This window comes from Protopterus annectens, chromosome 5.part1 (genome assembly GCF_019279795.1).
Source record: "Protopterus annectens isolate FY-2018-M chromosome 5.part1, PAN1.0, whole genome shotgun sequence".
Classification (NCBI taxonomy): Eukaryota; Metazoa; Chordata; order Ceratodontiformes; family Protopteridae; genus Protopterus; species Protopterus annectens.
This window is the reverse complement of record NC_056736.1, coordinates 259,362,353-259,387,197: the sequence shown is the minus strand read 5'-3', so window position 1 is coordinate 259,387,197 and position 24,845 is coordinate 259,362,353. Positions and strand designations below refer to the sequence as shown.

At 41.7% G+C, this 24,845-nt stretch overlaps 1 long non-coding RNA gene across 1 annotated transcript in view; it reads right to left on the bottom strand.

Annotated features, from left to right (window-relative positions):
- Positions 1 to 23,062, bottom strand: part of LOC122803359 — a 30,312-nt gene extending 7,250 nt beyond the window's left edge. The window contains exon 1 of the long non-coding RNA XR_006365110.1: positions 22,969 to 23,062. This is a non-coding gene — a long non-coding RNA (uncharacterized LOC122803359). The remainder of the gene's footprint in view (positions 1 to 22,968) is intronic.
- Between the last annotated feature and the right edge of the window lie 1,783 nt (positions 23,063 to 24,845).

Genomic DNA, 24,845 nt, shown 5'->3' with positions numbered 1-24,845 from the left:
CTGATTTGGGGGTAGGTCTGGCCAACCATTTGGGGTTGGTGAGGTGTGGCAGTGGAATCTGTATCCTTGGTAAACTATATTTAAAACCCATTTGTCCTGGGTAATGAGTTCCCAGTTTTTTGCATGCAGGGCGATCTTTCCCCCTAAGGGAGCAGGCAGTTGGGCAGGACTTGGAAGGTTTAAGGTTAAGTCATTGTGATATATTTCCATGGGGGGTGTCTTACTATTTCCAGCTTTGGAAGTGGAAGCCCCCCCACTGCTTAGGCCTGTGAGTACCTTGAGACTGTAGCCTAGGTGGTCTGCTGTTCCTGGGTTTGGACTGAGAAGGCCTGGAAGAGATAGAAAAGGACCAATTCTTAGAAGGCCGATGCCTACTGAATCTGGGAGGCTGTACTTGCAGGAAATATTTAACAGTTTGCATAGATTTAGCTTTTTCCTCCATCTTTTAAAGGACTTCTACTTTGTTGCCAAACAGGCGGTCTTGGTTTAAGGGAGCATCTAGTAATTTAGCTTTAACATGATCTGGTAAAGTTTGCTCCTTAAGCCAAGCATGTCTCTGACCCAGTGACAGCAGCCCTGCAAGATGCTTCTAAAGAGTCAAAACCACATTGCAAAGTATGTTTACCAACTCGTCCAGCATAATGCATTAAATCCTGTAATTCTTTATTTTCAGCACAGTCAGGAATCAACATCATTTTCTGTTTAAGTAGTCCCATAATATGCTGCTGATACTTTAACGTATGAAAACTGGCAGTTTAAGGCCCTAATGGCCAAAGTCGCGAGAGACGTTGTGGTCTGGGCCTAAGCAAGGAATACAGTACGAATTAAAATCTTTATGAGGTATTTGCTTTCCACAGGTAATACAAGTACCCCATTTGTCCAAGGCCCTGGAATCTCTATCAGACGGGGGTTGGGTTTTTGGCAGTTGTAGCCTTAATGCCTTTAGGTCCCTGGGAAATGTTCTCTGGGTCCGCAGTAGGATTTTTGAGGAGGAACGTGAGAGTCAGGTACTCTAATACCAGTCAAGTTTCCTGGGAGCTGGAGGTAAAGTGTCTGGAGTCAGGCTAGATTCCAAAAAGGCATCATCTACAATGTCCAGGACAGGAGGGATAGCTAAAGGCCTGTGTTGAGGTAGGAGTAAGAATTCCCTAAACCTCTTTTTGGAGTCAAAGTAATCCTGGCTTTCCCAGCAGAAATGCTCCCTACGAATGTGCAAGGTTTCAACAAAAGAAAAATCTTTCAGAGGGGAAGCAGAGGGAATGGAATCCTCTGCATCCGAATCCTCATAGGTAGTTAAGGGCAAATCCTGGTAATCAGAAGAAACAGAAATTTCAGAATCCTGATCAGAAGAATCAGAAGGAAAATCAGTTCTAGGTCTCTTAGAGGGAGAAGGCTGGCCTTCCCCTAATTAAAGTAATAAGGTCTTCAGCCATTTTTATTTGTTTTTTAGGCATATGGGCCTGACCATGCAGTTTGGACGTCTGTTTTCTTGGCGTGGGTCGAGTTTTAGGCCTTGAAGAAGATGGCGTTGGTTTGAAATAAATCCATAGGCCTGAATACACCCTCAGAAGCCGGTGCCTGCACAGCGGTTCCGGACCCATCCAAGGTAGAAATATCTGTAGGTTCAATGGTCTAAGAAGCATCTCGTGGCATACTGGACTCCGAATGGGTCTCAGTAGAGGCCTGCAAATCTGAAGTAGAGGGTATCAGGGGCTATGAAAGCGCTTCACCGAGTACCGGCGAACTGGCAACTAGCTTAACTGAAGTGTCATCGGTGGCTTTGGACCTATGCGGTCTGTCTCTATCTTTATCTTTTTTTAGAATGTCGGTAGTCGGATGGCTTACCGAAGCCATTTCTGGATAATTAAACAGAGTACCAAAATAGTTTAATGCAAAAATGAATAGACAACGAATAGTACGAGGATTGAATAAGGCACAAAACTGACAGCGAGGGACGTTGTGGTCTGGGCCTAAGCAAGGAATGCAGTACGAATGAAAATCTTTATGAGATATTCGCTTTCCACAGGTAATACAATTGTTAACTTTTACTAACATCGGTTTAGAACAAGAAAAAAGGATCCCCATCGGGGTACTTAGCTTTTTTGAAGACTTCGGTTCTGAAACTCGAAAACGAAAATTTCAGGAGTTGGCCGACCGGCACTTGCGAAATGCTTCTGCTTTGGGCACCGTGCGGCAAGAAAGACTGATGTAATGGCATCGGCTGCATGCTTTATACCCCTGACTACCTGACATCATGGAAGAAGAGACAGCATCTGACGCAGGACCCAAAACTTTGATAATTAGGCCAGCTGAGGGCTACCTGCAGGCAGATAACCCAAATGTAATGACTGCAACAGTAAAACACAAAGAACATCAAAAGTTATGTGGTCACCAAATGCTAGATCTGTGTTGTCTGTCTCCATTCTTTCTTCAATGGATGGGACTCTGATCTGATCCCAGCTACAGCCACTTCCAAGCTTTGGATCTGGTGCTAAGGCTCCTCCCCCTACCCATAATCCCTGTGAGAAGAGTGAGCTACCTCAGACTGAGTTTACCTATCCAAAAAATGGTTTTGGAAATTCTAAAATATAGGTATGGGCAACCTAAGAATGCAGCTGGCTTAAATACTGATAACCTGTATAAGGATAGAGAGAGAGAGAAAGAAGGACAGGACCTTTAGAAGCCAAAGAAAGTTCAGTTACATCCATCTCAGAAAAAGTACATTGTATACAAATTATACTTCTATAAAAATAAGTAGGGGGATGGTGGTGTAGTTGAGGAAAGGACAGAAACAGACAAAACAGATCTATCTTTATGATGAGTACATAACTTTCATATCTGATATTGTCTTTTCTGTCCATTCTTCAATGGATGGGAGAGAGTCCCAAGCTACTTTTATACCTGGAAGGCCACATGGAAGGATATTCCAGAGCACAGCTGAACTAAAGAATGCCCTAGATCTGGACTGCATATCCAATTTGTAATGTGAGATGAAGGTATGAACAATGGACTACATACCTGCAGCGCCCAAGTCATCAATAGGAACACTGGAGAAGAAGGCTGTAGAGGAAGCCACTGATCTGGTAGAATAAGCTCTTGGGGATGGAAAGAGGCATTCCCTTTTTTTACTAAACAATAATGCACGGAGTTAACCAGGGTAAAAGAGTGACTTTAGACATTGATTTTACCAATTTAGCAGTGGAGAAGGACACAAATAACCGATCAGATTTTATCTAAATGTAGATTAAAACACAACTCACAATGAAAGGCCCAATGAGAAATTTGGGAAAAACCTGGAAGATTTATGGACTGAATGATTAATGGAGGATTCTGAAGCCACACTGGGGAGAAAAGAAGGGTTGGTTCTCAGAGACGATATGTCCTTATGAAAAATTAGGTCTTGAGGATAAAGCATGTAGCTTCTCCTGGTAGAAGTGATAACCACCAAAAATGAGGTTTTCTAGGATAAAAACTTTAGGTCAGCTTTAGCAGCAGGTACAACGGAAGGACCATTCAGGGCCTACAAAACAATTGTGATATTCCATAGAGGAAATGGATTCCTAAAAGGAGGCTGAAGTACACATGTACCTCAGAGGAAGGCCCTGAATAACCTAAGCAAAGCTATGAGGATGGGATTTTACCCTGTGTGGAAAGAGAAAATTGCAGCTAACTGTACTTTATTACTGGAATAGTTGGCACCACCTTGAAAGAGATGTACAAGAAGTCCATATTTTTTTCCACAGTCCAAATTAAAAGCCTTTTCCATTTGCTTTTATAAACCTTCCTAGTGGAAGGTTTCTGTGAAGAGATCAATATGTGGGCAGCTCAGTGGTGCAGCGGTTAATATTGTCGCCTCACAGCAAGAAGTTCTCCTGTTCAGTTCTTGACTGGGTTGCCTTCTGTGTAGAGTCTGCATGTTTCCACTGGGTACTTGTGTTTCCTCCCACACTCCAAAGACGGGTCTTGAGTGTTTTGCCCTGGACTTCTGCTGAAAATAGGCTCTGTCCTAGTCGGACTTTCCCAGTCAACAAATGTTAAATAAAAATAGAATAAATGTGGACATTTGGAGATGACAACTTGGACTGTTGAACCATCATTGGAATTGGAATTGGAGAAACCATGCAATTTGAGGGACTGAATGTTTCAGTAAGAAAACGCGATGGGTGAGAAAGTAAATTTGGATCTGCGCCCAGTACCCAAGGTGGGTGAATTAGAAGAGGCCAGAGGAAAGAAAACTACACACATTAAAGCCAGCAAAGGGCTATGAGAATCACCATGGCCTTGGTCACTGATGCCTTGTATAGGAACTTTGGAATCAGGGGTGTCCACAGAAAGGCATAACGGAGTCCTGGGAGCCAAGGCTGCATTAGATCATCCGGTGGTGACTCCCCCTCATACGGAATTAGAAAGAAGAAATTGTTGCACTTGCTGTTGTGGGGAGAGGCAGAGACACTGCATTAATGTCATCCCCAGCAGCTGAAAACCCACTCCATTACTGATGAGTTGAAGAACCATTCATGAGGAAGCAGGATGGATCTGCTCAACTTGTCTGCCAGTATGTAGGATTTCCCCAGGATATGCTCTGCAATTAGGAAAGTGTTGCCCATGACCTCATGACACAAAGGATAAGATCTGGTTCCTCCTTGTTTGTTGGTGTACCAAATGACTGCCATGCTGTCTGCCTGAATGAAAATCAGCCCTAAGGAGAGAGACAGAGTCCTGAAATGCCTACAACACAAGGACTGCTATCATCTCCAATATACTGATGTGAAGACTGGCCTGTCTGAGACCACATGCTTTGGACCGTCTTTCCCAGATAATGCCCCCCAGCACAGTTAGGCAGCATCTGTGGTCACTGGCTAGGGGTGAGGAAGAATGAATGGATGTCCCTGTGGAACTTGTGCAGATTCCGGCCACCACTAAATGTGGATTCTGCAAATGTTGAGTTGAGTAGACTCACTAGAAAGGATAAAGGTTGTTTTCTGATTGACCACTGAACTGCCACAGTCCACTGAAGAACACAAATGTAATATGTGGCCAGTAGTGACTGAAGCAGCCACAGAAGTTCAGGTATAGGAATACTCAGAAACCTTGTAATCATAGATGAGCTGCCACCATTGCTGTGGGGCTGTGGTGAGTCCAGAGAGTAATGCACTGAATTGGAAATGACAGTCTCATAGCAGGAAGTGAAGGTACTTCCTGGAGTGTCTCTCCATCTTTATGTGGTAGTACGTATCTTGAAAATCTATTCAACACATCCAGTCATCTTTCCTCAGCAAGGAAAGAAAGGGCTGAACTGTGACCATCCAGAATTGCGTTTGTAAAACAAACTTGTTTAATCAGCTTAGGTCCAATATTGGCCTCAGGTCCCTGCTTTTCTTTGGCACTAAAAAGAATCTTGATTAAATTCCAAATCCTTTCTGATCTGGAGGGACCTCAGATGACACAATTTTTTTTAACTTTCTTTACTTCTGTAGCAGCTGCTTCCCTTTGTTGGCATGAAACATCAATAATTTTTTCCTGAAATGATGGGAAAGTAAGAAAAGGTAGGACGTAGCCTCTGGTCACAAACCTCTGAACCCATTTGTGTTGAGTGAGAAGTGTCCAGGTTGCTGAGTACAGAGGCAAGACCCCCCCCCCCACACACACACACAGTCTCCAGAGTATGACAGTCAGGAGCACTGGAAAGGCTCATCTGAGAAAGAACCTGTGAAGCCTTCGTTTAGCAGACAACCTCTGCCTTTTGGGTGACGATAAAGAGAGATTCACCCTCTACTTTAGGGAGCTTTTTATCTAGAAATGTCTGACAAAAACCCTTGGGATTTCCAAAACCAAATTCTCTTATCTCCCTTCTGATTTCTGGAGAAGTTCTTTTGAGGCATAGAGAATTTAATCCATGTGGCACAAAGGGATTTGCCATCCTTGTCACTTCTGGATATAGTTTCTTTGACTTTGGGACTAAACATGGTTGCCCCATCATAAGGGGCTTTGATGAAGGACAGTTTGAAATATTCCACAAAACTGCAAAGCCACAGTCAGACAAGCTTCCCGATGGAAATGCCTCCACCGGCTGCTCTAGGTGCACCCTCTATAGCATTAGAGGTAAAGCACACAGGTATTGAAAAGTGATTGATGCATAGCCAGCTGTGAATCACCAGCTTACTTTTGATCCACAGATAAGGTCCCAGGGACAGATTTGGCAATCTCCTTTGTCAAATCTCTCTGAAGAAAAAAAAAAAAACGTGTGGCAGGTAATTCAGTGCTCCCACTAAAAAAATAGATGAGGTAAATACACACTTCCCAAATCTGTCAAATGCATGTGACTCCCTGTTTGGTGGATGGACAGAGGAGCTCTCTCTTCTGCAAGCTTCTTCTTACTGGCCGCCATGGAATCTACTGTGGGAACCTTGCCCCAGTAGGAAGAATATCTTTAAGGGGGTACCAAAAATTTATAGGACTTCTTGGGGAATAGGTTCTGCCATATCCGTCTATTTCAATCCTCAGGATGAGATCAGGTCTATCATCTAAGTCAGCAGGGGGACCACCCAAAAAGTAGATGGGCCAGAAAGTACGGTTGTTCATACTTATCATAAATGCAGATGTTTGAGTGCATTCACTGTTGCAGTCATGACTTGTGGGATTTCCTGCTGTGAAAGCCCTTGGCCGGCCTGACTACCAGAGAAAATTCTCCATCCTCCTACAGTGGGCAGACGCTCTGACCAAAGTCAGTTCATTCTGGTATAAGGGGAGTCAGCAGACATCATGATCACAGTTTTTTCTTGCCCCCTGAAGTTAGGGAGCCCTTCTAGATGGAAGCCAAAGTCAAGGGTCTTTGACAGAGAATTTAAGCAAGGAAAGGGGCAAGAGGAGAGACCTCGAGTAAAGATGAAGCTTGTTCAAGCCTACCCTGTAGGCTAGGGGGGGAAGGAGGGATGGAAAGAATACTGCAACAGTGAATACACTTGAATATCTACATTTATGGTAAGTATATACGTCTGTACTATATTCTTCATGTTTCACTGTTGCAGTCCTGACTTGTGAGGTGATTCCCAAAGCTGAGAAGAAGGGTGGAATGTGGATCAAGGTGAGGAAAGGATTCCCTGCAGAATAGCAGTGACAAATCTTGCTCTGGACTTGGAGAAGGCTAATAAGTGGTAATGTTTGATGAAGGTATGCACTGAAAACCAGGTAGCAGCCTCCAGGATGCCCACGGTGGGTACCACTTTTAGGAAACCAATAGAGGCAGCAGTTGCCCTAATAGAGTGCGTCTTGACAACATCAGGTGGCTTCTTACCATGATGGCTGTAACAGAAGATACAGCAAGAGATCCATTTAGAAATGGTCTGTTTGGAAACTGGTTTCCCTTCAGAACTGATGGCAAAGACCAGAAAAAGCTGGTTTGATTTTCTCAAAGTCTTTGTTCTGTCAAGATAGTAACAGAGTTATCTATGCACATCCAAGGAATGAAGAATTCTTCCTCCTGTGTTTTCTGGTTTGGGGAAGAAAGTAGGCAGATGCATGGCTTGATTTAAGGAGGTGGTTGTCTCCACTTTCAGCATAAAGGAGGGATTAGTCATGCGAGAGACTCTGGAAGATGAGGAAAGGTTCCACTGCCATGACTTCCTGCAGTTCAGAAACCCTTCTAACAGAAGTGATAGCCAACAAGAATGTAGTCTTCCATGTCAAGAATTTTAAATCAGCGGAGACGGATGGTTCAAATGGTGGAAGAGTAAGATTTTCCAAAACAAAATTAAGGTCCCAGGGTGGGGCTGGAAGCCTTCTGGGTAGCATGATGAGGATCACCCCCTACGAAAATATTTCATAACAGGGTGAGAAAAGATAGGGGGTTGAGCAGCAATGTGGGCCAAGTTTGCAGAGGCATGAATCTTTACGGAGGAGTAAGACAGGTCTTTGTCAAACAGACATGACAGATAGCACAGGATGACTGTGATTGGCTAGATGAGTATTTTGAGCATGTTGCCCACACCAAAGGGAGAAACTCTTCCATTTAGCCAAATAAGATTTCCTGTTTGTCCAGGATAGGATCCCTGCAAGATGTTAAGGCATCCTCCATTCTGATAATTTGAGAGTATGCAGGCTGGGGTGCACAAAGTTTCCATTGCTTTTTGTCAGAAGATCAAATCTCTGTGGCAGCTGCCATGGTTTTGCACTGGTTAAGCTGAGCAGCAGAGGGTACTACTGCTGCCCAGGCCTGTCTGAGGTTGTGTCAGCCCTGGCCCCCTTCCCTTATCTTTAAGAGCACCCTGGAGAGCAGAGGGATTGGAGGAAAGGCACAGATTAAGAGGCCTGACCATGGCAATGAGAACACATCTGTCTTCCAGGCTGAATTTGTGTCCCTGGAGCAAAACCTTTTCAATTGAGCATTTTCCCCAGTGGTGAAGAGGTCTATTTGAATCATTCCCCACTTTTTGGCTATGCTGAGAAAGGTTTCCCAATGCAGTTGTCACTCATGGAGGGTCTGACAGACTTCTGCTGAGGTGATCTGTTAGTTGGTGTGCACACCTGGCAGTTACTGTGCCAAAAGGTGCAACTCCATGGAGTGTGCAGTTTCCCAAGCATCCACTGCTAGGTGACAGACAGGGTAAGAGTAAGTTTATGTACTACATGACTGTGGTATTGTCTGTTTTCATCACTAGCACCCCTGGTTTCCATTTCTCTCGGAAGGCTAGCAGACCTTTTTGTACTGCCATAAGTTCCTTTAAATGTATGTGTTTCTCTCTGAGGTTGTGGTCCCACTTCCCTTGCATCTGGAAGTGGCTGAAGTGTGCTCTCCAGGCTACCTCTGAGGCATCTGTGGTCAGTGTTTGCTCCTTGGAGGGGAATCTGAAGGGGAGAACCAGGTTGAGAAAGCAAGCCACGGACCACCATGCAAATTTCTCCTTTTGGCAAGGAATCAGTTTGATCTTGGTTGAGAGTGTTTGTGCATGCTGACACCATGCATTCTTGAGGTACCACTGGAGTTTCCTCATATGTAGGTTGGCCGAGGGAATCATGAGGATGCAAGAGGCAATGTACCCCAGAGCCCTGAGGTACTCTCTGGCTGCGAGAAAGTTCCTGTCCATGATTTTTTGAAAGTACAGAGTCAGGAAGGAGACCTTATCCAGAGGCAAGAAAGCCTTTTGGAGTGTGGAATCTAGCAGGGCCCCTAAGAACACAGGTTCTGGGTGAAAATCAAGTCTGAGCTATGTTTTGTCAAGCCTGTAGGCTGGATAAGGCAATTGTCCATATAGGGGTAAATTTGCACCCCCCCTTTGTTCTGCAGAAGGCAATTAGAGGAGCTAAGCATTTTTGTGAAGAACCTGGGAGCAGTAAACAAGGCAAAGGGTGGAACACAAAATTGATAGTGCCTGGTACTTGCTTTGAAGTGCAAAAGATTCTGTGCAATTCCTCTATGGGAATATGCAGGTCTGTATCCTTTCGATCTAGGGTAACCATGAAAGCCTTTGGAGAAATCATGGGCAAGAGTTTTTGAAGGGTCAACATTCTTGAATTTTGGGAACTGTAGGAATTGGCTGAGGGCATACAGGTCCAGTATAGGCTGCCATGTGCCTTCCTTACTGGGAATTAGGAAGAGTGTGGAGTAGAACCCCCTTCCTTTTTGGTGTTCTGGGACCATTTCCACTGATCCCTGGGCACGTAGACTCTCTATCTGGGAAACAGCCTTTGCCCTTTGGTTTGGGGGAATGTCTGAGAAACCTAATGGCTTCAAGGGCTGCTTGAATTTGAGCTTGTAGCCCCTTGAAATGATTGTCAGTGTCCACTGATCTGACGTTATGAGGGACTATTTCACTTGGAATAATGCTAGCCTTCCTCCGAGTCAGAGAGGGAGGGTAAAGGAGGGGGAACTATCACGTAAGAGTCATGATTGTTCCCTACCAGGGGCCTGTGGTCTGGAATTCCCTGGCCTAGACATTTCTAAATGCCATTGCGTGGGTCTTTGGTGCTGCCTCTAGCACTATTTGCCTAGCCTTAGATTGGGAGGGAAAGTACCAATGCTTGAAATTATAGCTTCTATTGAAATGAGGGGGGCTGAACCTGCAGAAAATCTTTAACAGTCTGCACAGACTTGCCTTGTCTTCCATTTTTTTTTTAGAGCAAAGCTTCTGCTTTGGGGCCAAAGAGGAATTCCCTGTCTAAGGGGGCATCCAAGAGATTTGATGTGACGTGCTCTGAGATGGACTGTTCCCTCAGCCTTGCATGTCTCCTAATTACAGAGCCTGTAGCTGCAGCCTGGCTGGTGGCTTCCATAGCATCATATCCACAGTGGAGGGAATGTTCTGCCATCTGGGAGCTGGAATTAAAAGGTCCAGTAACTCCTGAGAGAGCCCCTTGTTCTCTAAAGTCAAAAGCTTCCATCTCATCTGAGCCAGTAAAAGTCTCCTGATATTTTATCATGTGGAATTGGCAGTTTAATGCCCTCATCGATAAGGTGCTAGAAGTATAAACCTTTTTGCCAAATCTATCTAGGACTGTGCTTTATCTGTGGGCAAAGGATTGCTGGGGATTCCTTTGGGCTGGTGGTCATTACCTCCGGGTCAACTGCAGGATTCTTAAAGAGATGTTTATGAGAATCCAAAGCCCTATAAAATCTGTCAGGTTTTCTAGGGGCAGGAGGGAGGGAGTCTGGCTTCAAGGAAGAGTCCAGAAAAATATCATCCACAACCTCCAAAACAGGAGGGATGGTGAGGGGTTTATGTTCTGGGAGGCGGAGAAATTTCTTTATCCTTTTCTTGGACCAAGGGTAATCCTGGGCTTCCTACTGGAAATGTTCCCTCAATGTGTGCAGAGTTTCCCTGAAAGATAAATCCTCAGGAAGGGAAGCAAAAGTCAGATTTCTCTTCAGAGTCTGAGGCTTTAAATGATTCAATGGACAGGCCCTCTTCAAAAACAGAATGCCTTGGTCAGACTCCTCATCTGATTCACAGTGATCAGAAAGGACTTCTAGGAGGGGATCTCTTTCTTTTTACTAGGGAGAATACAGAATGGGGTTGCCTGCCTCCACCAATGGAAATAAGGTCCTCTGCCAATCTCACAAGGTCCTGCTGATAAACCTGTGAATGGGAGCCAGTAGGCCTTGGCTGGGGTTGAGTAGAAGCCACTTGCCTAGAAGTAGCTTACATTTTAGGCCCTGGTGATGTCCAAAGCACAGATGCTAGTCTCCCTCAGAAGAATGGTCGATGTCAAGATCTGGCGCCACGCAGCATCACCTGTACTGTGGTCGTCTGAAGCTGAGACCTGCAGAGCGGTCCCGATCCTGACTGACTAACTGAGACCCAAGGCTTGGGTAGATGTCGAGGGACCCAAAGGCATCTTGGACTCCAAATGGATTTCAATAGAGGCCTGTGCCACCACGTCAGTCGTGGAAAGAGGCTGCAAAAGCACCTCACCTTCTTCAGTTTAATAAGCCTGGGAGAACTGGCCAACAATGAGCAGACGTCATCTGAGGCCATAAGCCTGGGGTGGTTTTCCTTCTCCCACTTACGCTTAGATAAACTGGCTTTGGATAGACTGGCAGACACCATAACATGTTGTCTATCTGACACTTTTCTGAGGTGCCTAGCTAAAATCTTGGCCCTACATCTAATACTTCTAAAATTGAATTGGATGCAGATCTGGGCCTAAGCAAGTTAGACAAAAAGAATGGAAGTCTCAGTGTGGAATCTGTTTACCACAACTGAGATAATTTTCTCAGACATGGACAAAAAATATAGAAAGTGTTCCTCAAAGGTGTACTTAGTTTTCTGAAGTCTTCTCTCTGGTGCGGACCAACTGACACACTGAGTCTCTGCTTCAGGCTCTGACTGAAAGAAAGAACTTAGATCATGACGTCGGCAGACTCCCCTTATACCTGAACATACTGATGTCAGTCAGGGTGTCTGCCGGCTATAGGAGGAGGGAGATTTTTCTTTGGTAGTTGGGCCAGCTGAAGGGATGGGAAATACCACAAGTCAGGACTGCAAAAGCAAAACAAAAAACATCTGAAAGCTCTGAGGAACATTGATCCCTCTGGTGAAGGATCTTGGGAAGACCTGCATCTGCCCAAGAAGTTCAAGAATCTTTCAGAATGAGACGTCCTCAACAGGGATCTAGGATAATGCTCTCCTTTATCAAAATCAGCGTCATTGGTTGAGGATTCCATGGGGGGAGAATCTAAATGCCTCCTGTTACACTCATGTTTCTAGTGAACCTCTACTCTGGGAGGTTCAGGAGAAGACTCAGAAATGGATATTCTCTCTCTAGAGAGAACAGGCTCAAAGCTTTCAAAAACTGACTGTCCAGATAGGACAGGGAGAGCAGGCTTCAAACCCTGGAAAATCTTCTGGGGATATGTTTGATCCAGCTCCAAAAGGGCAGATCTTTCTCTGAGTGTGCCCTTTCTTGAAAGCCTTGAATGTCAAGCTCGAGATGTATCCAGGGAAACTTGCTGAAGAAGCAGAAACTTTTAAAGGTGGCTCAACCCTGGAAGTCATCCAACTAGGAACACAGGTTGATACCAGAGCCAAACTATCAAGCACCACTGCTCCTAAAGGAAAGGAAAGAATCTGAAGACCTTGGATCAGATCCCATCCTAGTGGAGTCACAGCCAGCAATCCAGCTCCAAGACTCAGAAGGCTCTGACTGTGCCAGAGCAGACCTCATCAAAGAACTTAATTGGGGTTGAGGAAAGTAATGCCAGTTCTACTTCAGACTCACCCTGGGCCAGGAATCAATCCAAGAAAAAGAGCTATTAAAGATCAAGGGGAAGAGACTTTCCCTCCAGATGAGACAGTGGCTGGCACAGAGAGCATCCCCGACTGGAACAGAGTTTGAAGGAAACACCTCATCATCTTGTCAATGTCAGCTTCGGCAAGACTCTTAAGAGGATCTAGCTGATCTTAAGGAAGAAGCAGATGGAGGCCTGGATGGATATCTATGTCCATCTTGTAAAATAGGGGGAACCACAGTCTAGGGCTAACAGGCTCCGGTGAAAAATTAGGTGGTGTTATAGATCCAATAATTATCAGATCTGAAAACAGCACTGGCTCCAAAGGTTTACATATCTTTGCTGGAGGAGTCAAAGCCAATGAGGGTGTCGAATCCAGAGATCTCATCTTAGAATATTTGATCTTTTTCTATCTTTCTTGTTTTTCTTTGGTTTTGATTGCCTTTTTGGAGGAGGAGGAATGGTAAGTAGTAGTCGCTGACTTTACTAAAGAGGATAAGGTCTTTTTTTTCTGGGGTTGGCTGTAGGCGACCCTTTAAAATAAGATTATTCCTCCTCTCCACTATGGCTCTTTGCATGAAGGCTTCACCAATCAAGCATACCACCTCTAAATGAGAAGGCCCCAAGCAATAAATGCATTTTTCATGCACATTTGAATTTGGAAGCTTGTGAGAACAAACAATACACAAACCCGGATGGTTTAGCCAACATCCTGATCATCACAAAAAACATAAAAAAAGACTATAAAAGAAAGAAAGTTTACTATTATTACACATAATTTTTATGGGTCTATATTAAATGAACGAAAATCCATTACATCGAATACCAAAACAGTGACACGTATTACTCGAACTGCGAAAATACCAAACGCACTAAACCGCGAAATTTAAAATGTCGAACGTTCATAGTCGGCCAACCCCACCACCTGCTACATACTACCTACCCAAACAAAATAAATAAACCACATACATACACTAACCAAACCCTACTCCTAACCCTAAAGTAAAGCACCAAAACTCAACTTCTAACCCTACACTAAACCCCACATACACCACTATCTATGCACTATCCTTAATCCCTCCCTAACCCTAAGGTCCGTAACTACCGCACACTTCCCCTACGGAGATATACCCAAACAAAATAATACACAAATACATTTAACAAAACCCTACTTCTAACACTACATTAAAGCTTACACACATTACCTATCTATACACTTACCTTAACCCGCACCCTAACCCTAAGGTCTGTAACTATCGCACACTTACGTTACGGAGCTATACTGCAGATGGGCCAACCAAAACACTTCGACATTTCGAATTTCGCGGTTTTGCATGTTCGAAGATTACATATTTCATGCAATACGTGTCGATGATTTCGTATTCGCGTAAACTGAGTTTCGACAATCTAATAGGAACCCATTATTACGTATATAATTGTAACAAAAGAGATAAAAAGTTTGCCTATAACAGAATAATAAAAGATGCATCTTATTTTAAGTGGAAAACCCCAAATGTAAAAGTGGAGAAAGACAAAGTGGGAGGGTATATGTAATGAAAAATAGAAGAGTAAACTTTACATTGAGGAATGGTTAGAAGAAAGACATCAGATCAATTATTTGGTCTGAAAAAGGAGATCTGGGAAATCTGAATCACTCATTGACTCATTTCCTTTTTATTATACTTCTTCAGTACCTTAGCTGCAGAAAGGCCATACAGAATCTCCTTAACTAAGGGTGAGATTTCAGTCTCAGATTTAATATACTCTGGAAGACTTTTGAAAAAGAAGCCAACAAGCAAAACTCCTTAAAAACTATCCAAATGCAGCAGCCCTACAGGAAAAAAAGCTGCTACATCATACACAGATTTTAAAATATGCTTAGACACCTTAGAAACTGTTATATAACTTTTAATATTACAATGTTACGCAAGTCAAATTCACAGCCTATTAAAGCCTTCAATGAATTTGCCTCCATACAATCTAAGATTAAAAGACCTATCACCCGCCAAACTGTCCAATCCTTGCTTAAATTGGGAAACAGTATTTAATTTCTTAATTTTTAAAGGTAGTGTATTCCACCAACTACCAGCCCCAAAATAAAAACAGTTTTCCATTACTCTTGAATTACACTTTCTAATGTCAGCCATATAATTATTTTTTCTAGTATCAATTGAATGTTCTACTTTAGCAGCACCCACACTGGTATCATACCAATCAGGAAAAACATTTGTGGATTATTATTAAGTCCCCCTAAATAATCTGTATTTAATAGAAAATAGGGAAAATGGTTTCAACCAACTTTGATAACCAATATCTCAGAAAAAGTAACCTTAACCACTAACTTCTGCATATTCTCAAAAGACACAAGTAAGAACTTCAAACCTATGAGCCTGATGGTCCAAAATCCTGAAGTACTAAAAGAATACATTTTCTTCTTCAACGTATCCATTGCTTTTCCATCTTTGTCAGAGGGGAATGGGATTAGTAAGAGTAACCTGTTAAGAGGCAGATTTTGACAGAGAAATGACTGCTGGGTCTGCTCTAGGATTAGAAAATGGGTGTGTGTGTGCCAGAGGCACCTTATATAACTTGTCAGTCGTCTTAGGGGCAGAAGGTTGTCTGTAAGGAAGACTGGATGCAGTGAGAAAATCATTCTCCTAAAGCAGGCAACACAGGAGGAACAGAAGCAGATTCTTCCATTCATAGCTGTAACAAATCATAATGCATTTTCTGTGCCACAGGAATTTTGTTCTGGCTCTCATTTTTGGTATAATAGAGCATAAACAACATGAATGCAAGGGAGGTTTTTGGGAGAACAAGTTAGAACTTAAGAAAGATGCTTTGGCAGCTCAAGATAGATGCTACTACACCCCCTGGTTTAAATGACACTGTTTCTATTGCACCTATTTTAAAAATATGTGCAGAGAAGTAGTGATTTAATAGGGAAGTATTTTTTTGTTAATTTTTTTCATAATTCTCTAACTTTCTAAGTTTGTTATGGTCTTTCTATTACTGTTTCTAACATTTCTATTCAACACCTGTTCTATGTGGATTTACTACACAAAAGGCTTATACATTTATTGATATTATAAAATCATTAAAAAGTCACTATATGACTAAGTTTCTAATGTATTATTTTGGTTTTAATAGTTGTATGAATTGGTTGGACTGTAATGATCTTTTTGGGTTCTATCCCTTCAAAAATGGTTTCAAGATCTGTGGTCTCTCTAAAAACTGTGTTTTTCTACTTATTAATCAATTTGCTAGTGTTAATTCAATAATTAATTAATTTTGGTAATTCCATTTAAAAGAATGTGGCATTTGTTTAATTTCAGTTCCAGTGAAATCCATGTAATAAGAGTGAGCAAAAGCGCTTAATAAAACAATCCAAAGAATAAGTTATTAATAAAAGAGTTTTTTTTTTTTTTTTTAATTATACAGTGGTTTCACTGGATCTGGGTGTCTGTTTTAGTCCATACCACACCACTTTTCTGGTTCTTGTGTTGTTTCAGTGGTGAGGGACAGCTGTGAATAGTTTTAATTTTATTCTGATCCTGCTGAAATACCTTTCATACTAAATGAGTCAGTGAAAGAAATTTCTTTGGCAGGAAAGTCTGAAACTATACTTTTCTCAGAACTGGAATACTCAGACTTAGAAGAAACTCCCGGATGTACCCTTTTCTCTTCCATGACTGCTCTTGTGACTGAAAAGTTATATTATAATGAGAAGGAACTCTTTTCTTTTTTTTTTTTTAATTAAAGATTGCAAAGATGAGGAAATAGTACTAATCAGTTCCTTGGCAAATCCCAAGTAAATCTTCCTAAAAAAAAAACTTCCAGTCACCTGATTCTAAGCACATTCTCCCCAAACAAAGTCAGACCCTTAGCCACACAGGACTTAGCATCCACGACTCCACCCCAGTCAGGTAAAGACCCTTTACTGTCCCTTCCCCAGACAATGACAGCAGTGTCTCTCCTTTGCCTTATAAGGGCATCCCTACAGCTGCAGAAGACATGGCTATCCAGTTTTTGATGGCTTGGAAAGCTATGCCAAGAGAACCAGGGAAACAAGATGGGTGGTCTGAGGTACAACAATTGTCCACAGAAGAGTCATTCACCATCATCTAAGTCAAAGCAGGAGTCAGTCTGACCCTTGAAGACTCAGGTTTTTTTTTTTCATTTTGTGTGCCAGGAAAGGTACAACTGTGGAGTCAGACTGCTCAGTAAACCAGAGAAGAACTCTAAAATATGGGTACTGAAGCCTTGAGGAGTTGGTAAGGAGAATATTAGAAAACAAGTAGTTCTGAGGTAAGTAAAACAAGTCCCCCATAAGCAAAATATCCAGACCCAAATATAAAAAACTTCAATAAATATAATAGTTTTTGGTCAAAAAATCATCTTTTTTTCTCACAAAAAAGTTTAACACAAGTACCAACATGACAACTCCATTATCACAATACAATGACAGCCCAAGTCACTTTGGTTTCAAAACTATGTTAATTTATCAGACAAAAAAGTAAAATTTTTTCTCATATAAATAAAACAAGAAGTCTTTCCCTAAAAAGGACTCATTTTCTCAGCTCTTGAAAAATTGCTGCACCTGACAAAGAAGCACTCACATTGGTGGCAAAAAAGCTCTGGAGTATTTTGGCTCTTATATATGGAGGACTTCAACTGCTCCTAGCAACTGAAGTACATGGAGGGTATCCAAAGGTCTGGGAAGCTGGCCAGTGCAGGGGGCAAGGCCCAATGAGCTTAGGCTAATGCAGTGATGATCCATGTGGTGAACATCTTATTTACAGAGAAAGATATTTACATAAAATTGCTTCATACTCAATAAATTAGTTTAACGATACATCATGAACTTTCTTGCTAAATCGACCATCTCCTACCCCTTTGCCAGGCAGAAATTGCATCTTTCCATTAATATACTTGGACCAAAGTTGTAAATATAAAGAGCAGGAGGAAGGACAAAGAATCCAATATCCCAGATGTATTCACTCTCCATTCCTCAACTGTTCTGACAGCTAATTAAACATCATTTTTCTGTATTATATCATATACCAGGCTAATGTCTACTTTAATATCAAGAATCGCATTCATGTCTATAGCCTTTTACCCTCGTGTCCTCATAACTTTCCAATGTGTCACCCTGTTCATCATACTCCTGGAACTCAACAATCCTTTCCCATCACGTGATAACACCAAAGACATGCATCTTAATTTTTCAGCTAAGTCCTCAAGCTCAACCTACTAACCTGAAGCAGCTGAACACCAAAGCAAAACTGTACACATCACGCACTAGAACAGTATGCCATAATCCTATTTTCTCATACAATACTTTGCTGATCCACTCTTTTAATACACCAAATGAAGAAAAATTAAAAGGCTGTCATCCTAGATTAAATACTACATCTACACAACACCTATTTATATATATATATATTCTATTCTATTCTAATTATCAGTCTTTTTTACACTCTTAGATCAATGTTGCCTAGACAGCTCCATAATAAGGAGCAGTTTAAGTAATAAGAGTTATTTATTCACCTTGAGCAGTGTCGCTACTCTATCCACTATTCAATTATAAAGAAACATACAAGACATTTAATACATGTAAATCGCCTTTCCCTTTGTCACAGTTCAAAACACATTACATTGCTTACCAAAAGATAAATATCGATATACGAACAGTGTCCATAACTCCAGGCCTACTGATCTTGCCAAATAACATCTCTCTTCCTAGTACATACCTTTAAATAAGCATGTTCAGTTGGCCTCACCTTCGCCTTGCTCAGGCTCCTGCTCCCAATCATAGCCCTATAACTTAACTTTTGCACTTGTAACAGGTTCCATCACTATTGATTTCCTCTCTGGCATAATCCAGTGATTGTCGCAGCACTGTGCCCTGTCCATTTGGAGAATAAGCTGCAGTAGATAATCTCCATCCCATTTGGAAATTACACCTTTAACATTACAAAAAATAACTTTTATTTTATATTATGCCATCAGTATACATTTATGACAGCCAGAAACTATACCCCCTTTTACATGGTTGCCGCCAAGAAATTATGATCCACATAAACTGGTAACCCACAAACAGTTATTCTTTCACCTGCTCATTAAGGCTGCAACAATGTTCCAGTATAACTCTGAATTCTCCATATGCTCTATAAACCACAGACACTGTCAAATCCATATGCCTTTCAAGTGTCCAACAGTCCTTTAGAGTGGCCAGTCCATTGCACCTATCATGGTTTCTGCAAACTCCAAGCAACTAAATCCATCCTCAACTTCCAAAGTCTCACCCAGGAGCAAAATTTCCTTCCCTCCACTTCCTCTAATGTAACCAGGCTTGACAGACTACTTCACTGCTCAACTCCACTGATTTGTTTTGTACATCCATCAAAGTTTTTTGGAAAGGCCACACTGCATCATACTGCTCCCTCAAGAAGTCACAGAAAACATCTGCTGTGGGATCATCTGTTTGAAGTAACAGCTCTACTCCCAATACCACCAACTTCTGTCCAGTCACTTCCAGCATACCTTCTGCAAAATGTTTTCCACAGCCTCGTGATCATTTACTTATTACTCTCCTCACATTAACTAGGTGCGTTTCAGCTTCAGGTTGCGCCTCATAAAATACCACTTGTTACCAGTCATTTCCTAATCTCCTGAAACCAAAATTACATCCCAGATTAAACTCTAAACACTAAAGATACAGGTTTATTCAAACATATTGGCACAAAGGATTAAGGCTATGAGCTGCTAATGAGTCATTTCCTGTTATCCGGGGTTAGATTCTCTTAGCTTCCACTTACCTACTGTACAACTCTGAACAAGTCAATTAACAGCGCTCTGGAGCATATGGGAAATTGGGAAAGGCTCCTCAGTGGTCTGCTGGATTACACACCTAGTGACTACCTATGAATCTTGACAGACTAGGTTAAGAGTGACCAACCTCTTGAAGCAATGCATAATGTCCCCTTGTTTCTGCAATTCTGAGCCATAATTTCACATGCTTGTCACTTGTCATTCTGCTTTCCATCATTTTATCTTTTTATAGGTTCATAGGTGTTTACTAGGCTAACGACCACAAGGGCCTTTTTAAGCATAGCCATGCATCCCAAACCTCTGACAATTTCTCATATCCTTGATAAGTGTAAGCAGGGGTTTGGGAGATGACCCATCTACATGTTGCCCGTGTCCATTAGAGACGTAGGTGTCAAACCAGGGATGAATTTCCTGCTCCCCATCCAACTGTCCAAGTTGCACTTGAATTGGGTTAGAGAGGAACTCTGCTTCACATGGATGGGGAGCTGTTCCACTGACAGGGTAGTCTCTGGGATACATATCTCTCTCTCCAGCACAGGCAAGGTTTAAGTCTTTAGAACGGGAAATTCTGGTGCTGTTTGTTTTGGGGATATGCAGGAAGTCCATAAGAGTGAGGTTCGACAATGCCCTGTATGCCAGGCATAGCTCTCTCCTTAAAATCCTGTAGGAGACAGAATACAGGGATAGGGCCTTGAGGCAGTCTGCACAGGACATTTTACTTATGTCCTGTATACTTTTAGTAAAGAACCACTGTGGACATTCCATTTGTTGGATATGCCTGGTTATGTACATACCAAAGGGGGCATTGTACTCAACGATAGGTCTTATGAATGCTGAATACAGTGGAACAATGACTTCCTTGGACTTGGATGCCATACCTTTGTTTATAAGTTTCGCAACACAGAATGATTTCCTCACTACTGTAGACACGTGATGGTCAAAGGCTAGATTACTATCTATTTGTGCCCCTAAGTCCCTGACTACTGGGTCAACTCTAAGGGGTGTGTTGTAAATATGATAATTACCGGGGATGAATGACTTCCTAAAGGATACTATTATGCATTTCTTGGCATTTAGTTTTAGTCCATGTCTGACACCAGTTGTTTGTCTGTGTCAGCTCTTCCTGGAGAACATTTGTGTCAGTGGGAGATTCAATGACATCTCCTAATTTGCATTCATCTGAAAATTTAGTCAACCAGAGACCACTGACATTGGCCTTGACTTCAGAGAAGTAAATGCCAAAAAGGAGCGGTCCAAGGACTGATCCCTGAGGGACTCCACTTGTGACTGGCCTCTTTGTAGAGGTGGACTCCGCATGTCTAACTTCCTGGGTCCTGTCTGTGAGCTAGTTGGGTATCCACTGGGTGACGCATGAATTTGTACCCAACTTTTGAGTCGGTCAACAATGCCAGAGTGGAGTGCTGTGTCAAATGCCTTGGCCAGGTCAATGTAGGCAGTGTGAACCATTTTACCCTCATCCACTGCTTTTGTTACCTTCTCAAAGAAGCCCCCCAGGTTAAGTAGGCATGACCTGCCTTTGATGAAACCAAACTGGGTTGAGTCCAATGTCTGGAGATTTAGTACATCTCCATTGAACATTTCCATGACAATTCTTTCTATGGCTTTACATATAAGACTAGTGAGACATATGGGTCTATAGTTTCCAGGGTCAGTAGATGGCCCACCTTTGTGCAGAGGAATGACTCTTGCTGTTCTCCATTCATGAGGCATGAAGCCTGTTTGGAGGCTACAGTTAAACAGTAATTCCAGAGGCCCTGATAGGTCATGTTTCTTCCTATTTAGAAGGCATCCTGATTTTTTTCATTTTATAATATGAAAATTATTGCAAGTCTGACTAATATACAACTTTTTCTTCTTTCGGCTTTTTCCCGGTTAGGGGTCGCCACAGCAGATCACCTATCCGCTCATGATTAGCAGTGGAGTTTTATGGTGTCGCGTTGCCAGCCTGGCACCCAACCTTCAACAGAAGGCACACACATGCACACTCTCACACCTAGAGCCAATTTAGAGTGTCCAATCCACCTACAGCATGTCTTTGGGATGTGGGAGGAAACTGGAGCACCCAGAGGAAACCCACGTGACCACAAGGAGGACATGCAGACTCCATACAGAAGGCACCCCAGCTGAGGATCGAACCGGAGAACCTCTTGCTGTGAGGCGGCAACGATAACCGCTGCACCACTGTGGCCGCCCTGACTAATATACACCACTGATTAATATTTGCATATAGCATTTTCATTTATGAAAACAAGAGAAAAAAATCACTGCTTATAGGGTTAGCTAACAAAATATGCATGCCGAGTACAATGAGGCCTTTCAAGTTAAACAAACTGCTCAATAAAGTGGACAACTAGAAGACACAAAGAGAGAAAGACAGAGACAAAGTTCCATAGCAAAGGCACACAATATCCAAATAGAGTGACCTTGGCAAAGGAGCACCACCTGCACAAAAAATACTTGCAATGAATCAAAGTAGAAATGCACATTTCTCCTACAAATGTGTTTCAGTGCACTTATTACTGGTGTTTATTAGAATGACAACTCAAGGCCAACAAGAAAGACTCCAGTAGCTACAGACATGTTTCATCCTTGTCTGAGTTCATCAGTAAACAGCTGTGAGAAGATTACAACAGAACAACTTTAAGTATAGAAAGAGGAAGAAAATTATAAGAGATTAATCTGGGATGAGTTTAAAAGTAGAATATTATATTAAAACATTTACTAAAAGTAAGCATTGTTGCCTCACAGTAAAACGCTGTCCGGTTCGATTCTCAGCTAGAGCGTCTTCTGCGTGGAGACATGCGTGAATGGGTGTACCTTCGTTGAAGATTGTGCATCAGGGCTGGTAACTCGGGATGTAAAAATCAACTACCAATCATTAGCGGACCGGAGTTCCGCTGTGGTGACCCCTAACCGGGAAATGCCGAAAGACACAAACAAACAAACTAAAAATAAGGGGAAATGAAAATCTTATTCTTTTGTTAACGGACAAACATTCTGCTTCCACTGACTTTTTGCTTGCAAAAAGTTATCCAAGTGTTTTATTTGTGCACATGCTTAATTTAAAATCCATCATTTGATGACTTCAGCAATGAAATAACTAGTTTTTTTAAATCACCTGTACGCTTTCCTTTTGTAATCCAACTCTTCATTCATTGTTGCCAAGTAATAAATATACATATACATCAATCTACAGTCAAGGCAGTACACTGATAAACTGATTAATATGTCTGTCTCAATGCTCCAAAATTGCCCAACAAAAACTACTAAAACAGAAAAATATTTTCAGCTGAGATCTAGTAAACATACAATGCAACTTATTATATAGCTGCTACTGTCATTTTCTGTAAAGTTTTTGCATGTGCATACACAATCCTGTACATACTTACAAGATGGCACTGCTGTGACTTCTGCTGTTACTGTACTGCAGATCCCCAGATTTGACAAGGCTCCTCTTACAAGTCCACAAGTATAAGCAAGAAACTGAAACAAGAAGTTGTAATGCTTGAATAAAAGAATTAGTCTAACACTGCCTGGCAAACAAGAATTTCAGTTTGTAGCAGATATCAAAATGCTTACAGTAAAGTTCAATGGTCTTACACAGAAAGTGACATTTTTTCTAGATACAGATAACATTTAGCAGCTGCACTGTATGAAGACAAAGCTGCAACTCATTCTGTAAAACAAGAAGTCTGTATTGTGTTTTTAATGTTTTACATTCCCAGATGCCATCTTCTCTGTGCACACCTACTTGGAATGATGTCATGTGACATATCAGCTATAATTCTACTTGTAGTAGCAAAGCATTCTGCACAAACACAATATACTTCTTCATATGTGAAATTATGGATTTATATTATGGCTTCAGTCTACATCATCTCATAATGCCAATGACAGTTTACGGTGGTTAACATGCAATATCAGCAATACTGACAGTTTTTAAGATAGTTAACATGCCATATCAGGAATACATCTTAACAGGGAATATGGGTGTCCTGGGGTTGTAGTCAACACAGTAATACACTAGCTTGTAGATTTCATGATCCTGAAAGTTTCTCCAAATAAAAGGCCTACAGTACAGTAGGCAGAAAAGAAGAGCACTATACTTACCCACTTCAAGATCTGGGACCCCTGCCCCTTCTGATTTACCAAACAATAAATCAGAAGGGGTCAAAATGAAGGTCTCCACCAGCTGTATTTACTTTCATTTCATTGCTGGGATGGTTGGGCTGGGCAGAGCCCATTTTCAATGAAATCATGGGAGAAAAGTACCATATACATATGCATCATTGCATAGTCACATTGTATAGTCACATTGCTAGGTCCAGGCCGGATGAACTACACTGCTCTGGAAAATTGTTTTAGCACACAAATAGCAAAAAGATTCATCATGCAAAAGATATTATAAAAGCAGCATAGCATAACATTAACAGTAAGGTATGTCATGACATGTTGATAAATTTGATGCAGTACAATGCAACTGAGAGTTATAAAACGCAAAGACTGAATCATATAAATGGAAATTGCACAGAGTAAATCATAAAGACGAGGAAAGATTATAGAGCGTTTCCTTTTTTTTTTTTTTTTTTTTTTTTAATACAGCAGTTCTATGTACAGTATACAAAGAAATGCCAGATGCAGAAATTATATGTTTTATATAGTAAGAAAACCAGGATACAAGACAAAACTACTTTATAGTGGAAGAAACTATTGCAGATAAAAGATGAGGTGAAAGGTAAACAGTCTGGAGAGTACAACAACACAGGGAAAAGGAGGGCAAAGGAATGAAGAGAAAGAAATGAAAAAAGTGGCCAGAGCTTCAGTATAAACAGGTAGCACCTCTGTCTGGGAGGGGCGTCAGGATAACGTTTTGGAAGTGCTGCAGTTATATCATCAAAAAAAGATGTAAATAAAATAAAATGGTAGATGATGTAATGCAAACTGCAAATCCAGTTATTAGTAAGAGTTTTTTACTGGTATTTTTAAATTACTAAACCTAGCCGATTTTCTAATTTCAAGGGTCAGGATGTTCCAGGTTTTGGCCTACATAGCATATCTTATACTAAGGCTGGAAAAGAATTGCTCCTAAGTCTACTAGGAATACAAGGATCAAGTCTCAGCAAAAAATGGTGCCATCATCCACCTTACATGCATCTCCCATAAAGAGACCATCTGAGGAAACCCACTCCAGATCTGTAACTTTGAACCATGTCAGCAACAGAAATGTTTTAGTGATGGATAGGATTGTTAGGTGCACTTGTCACTC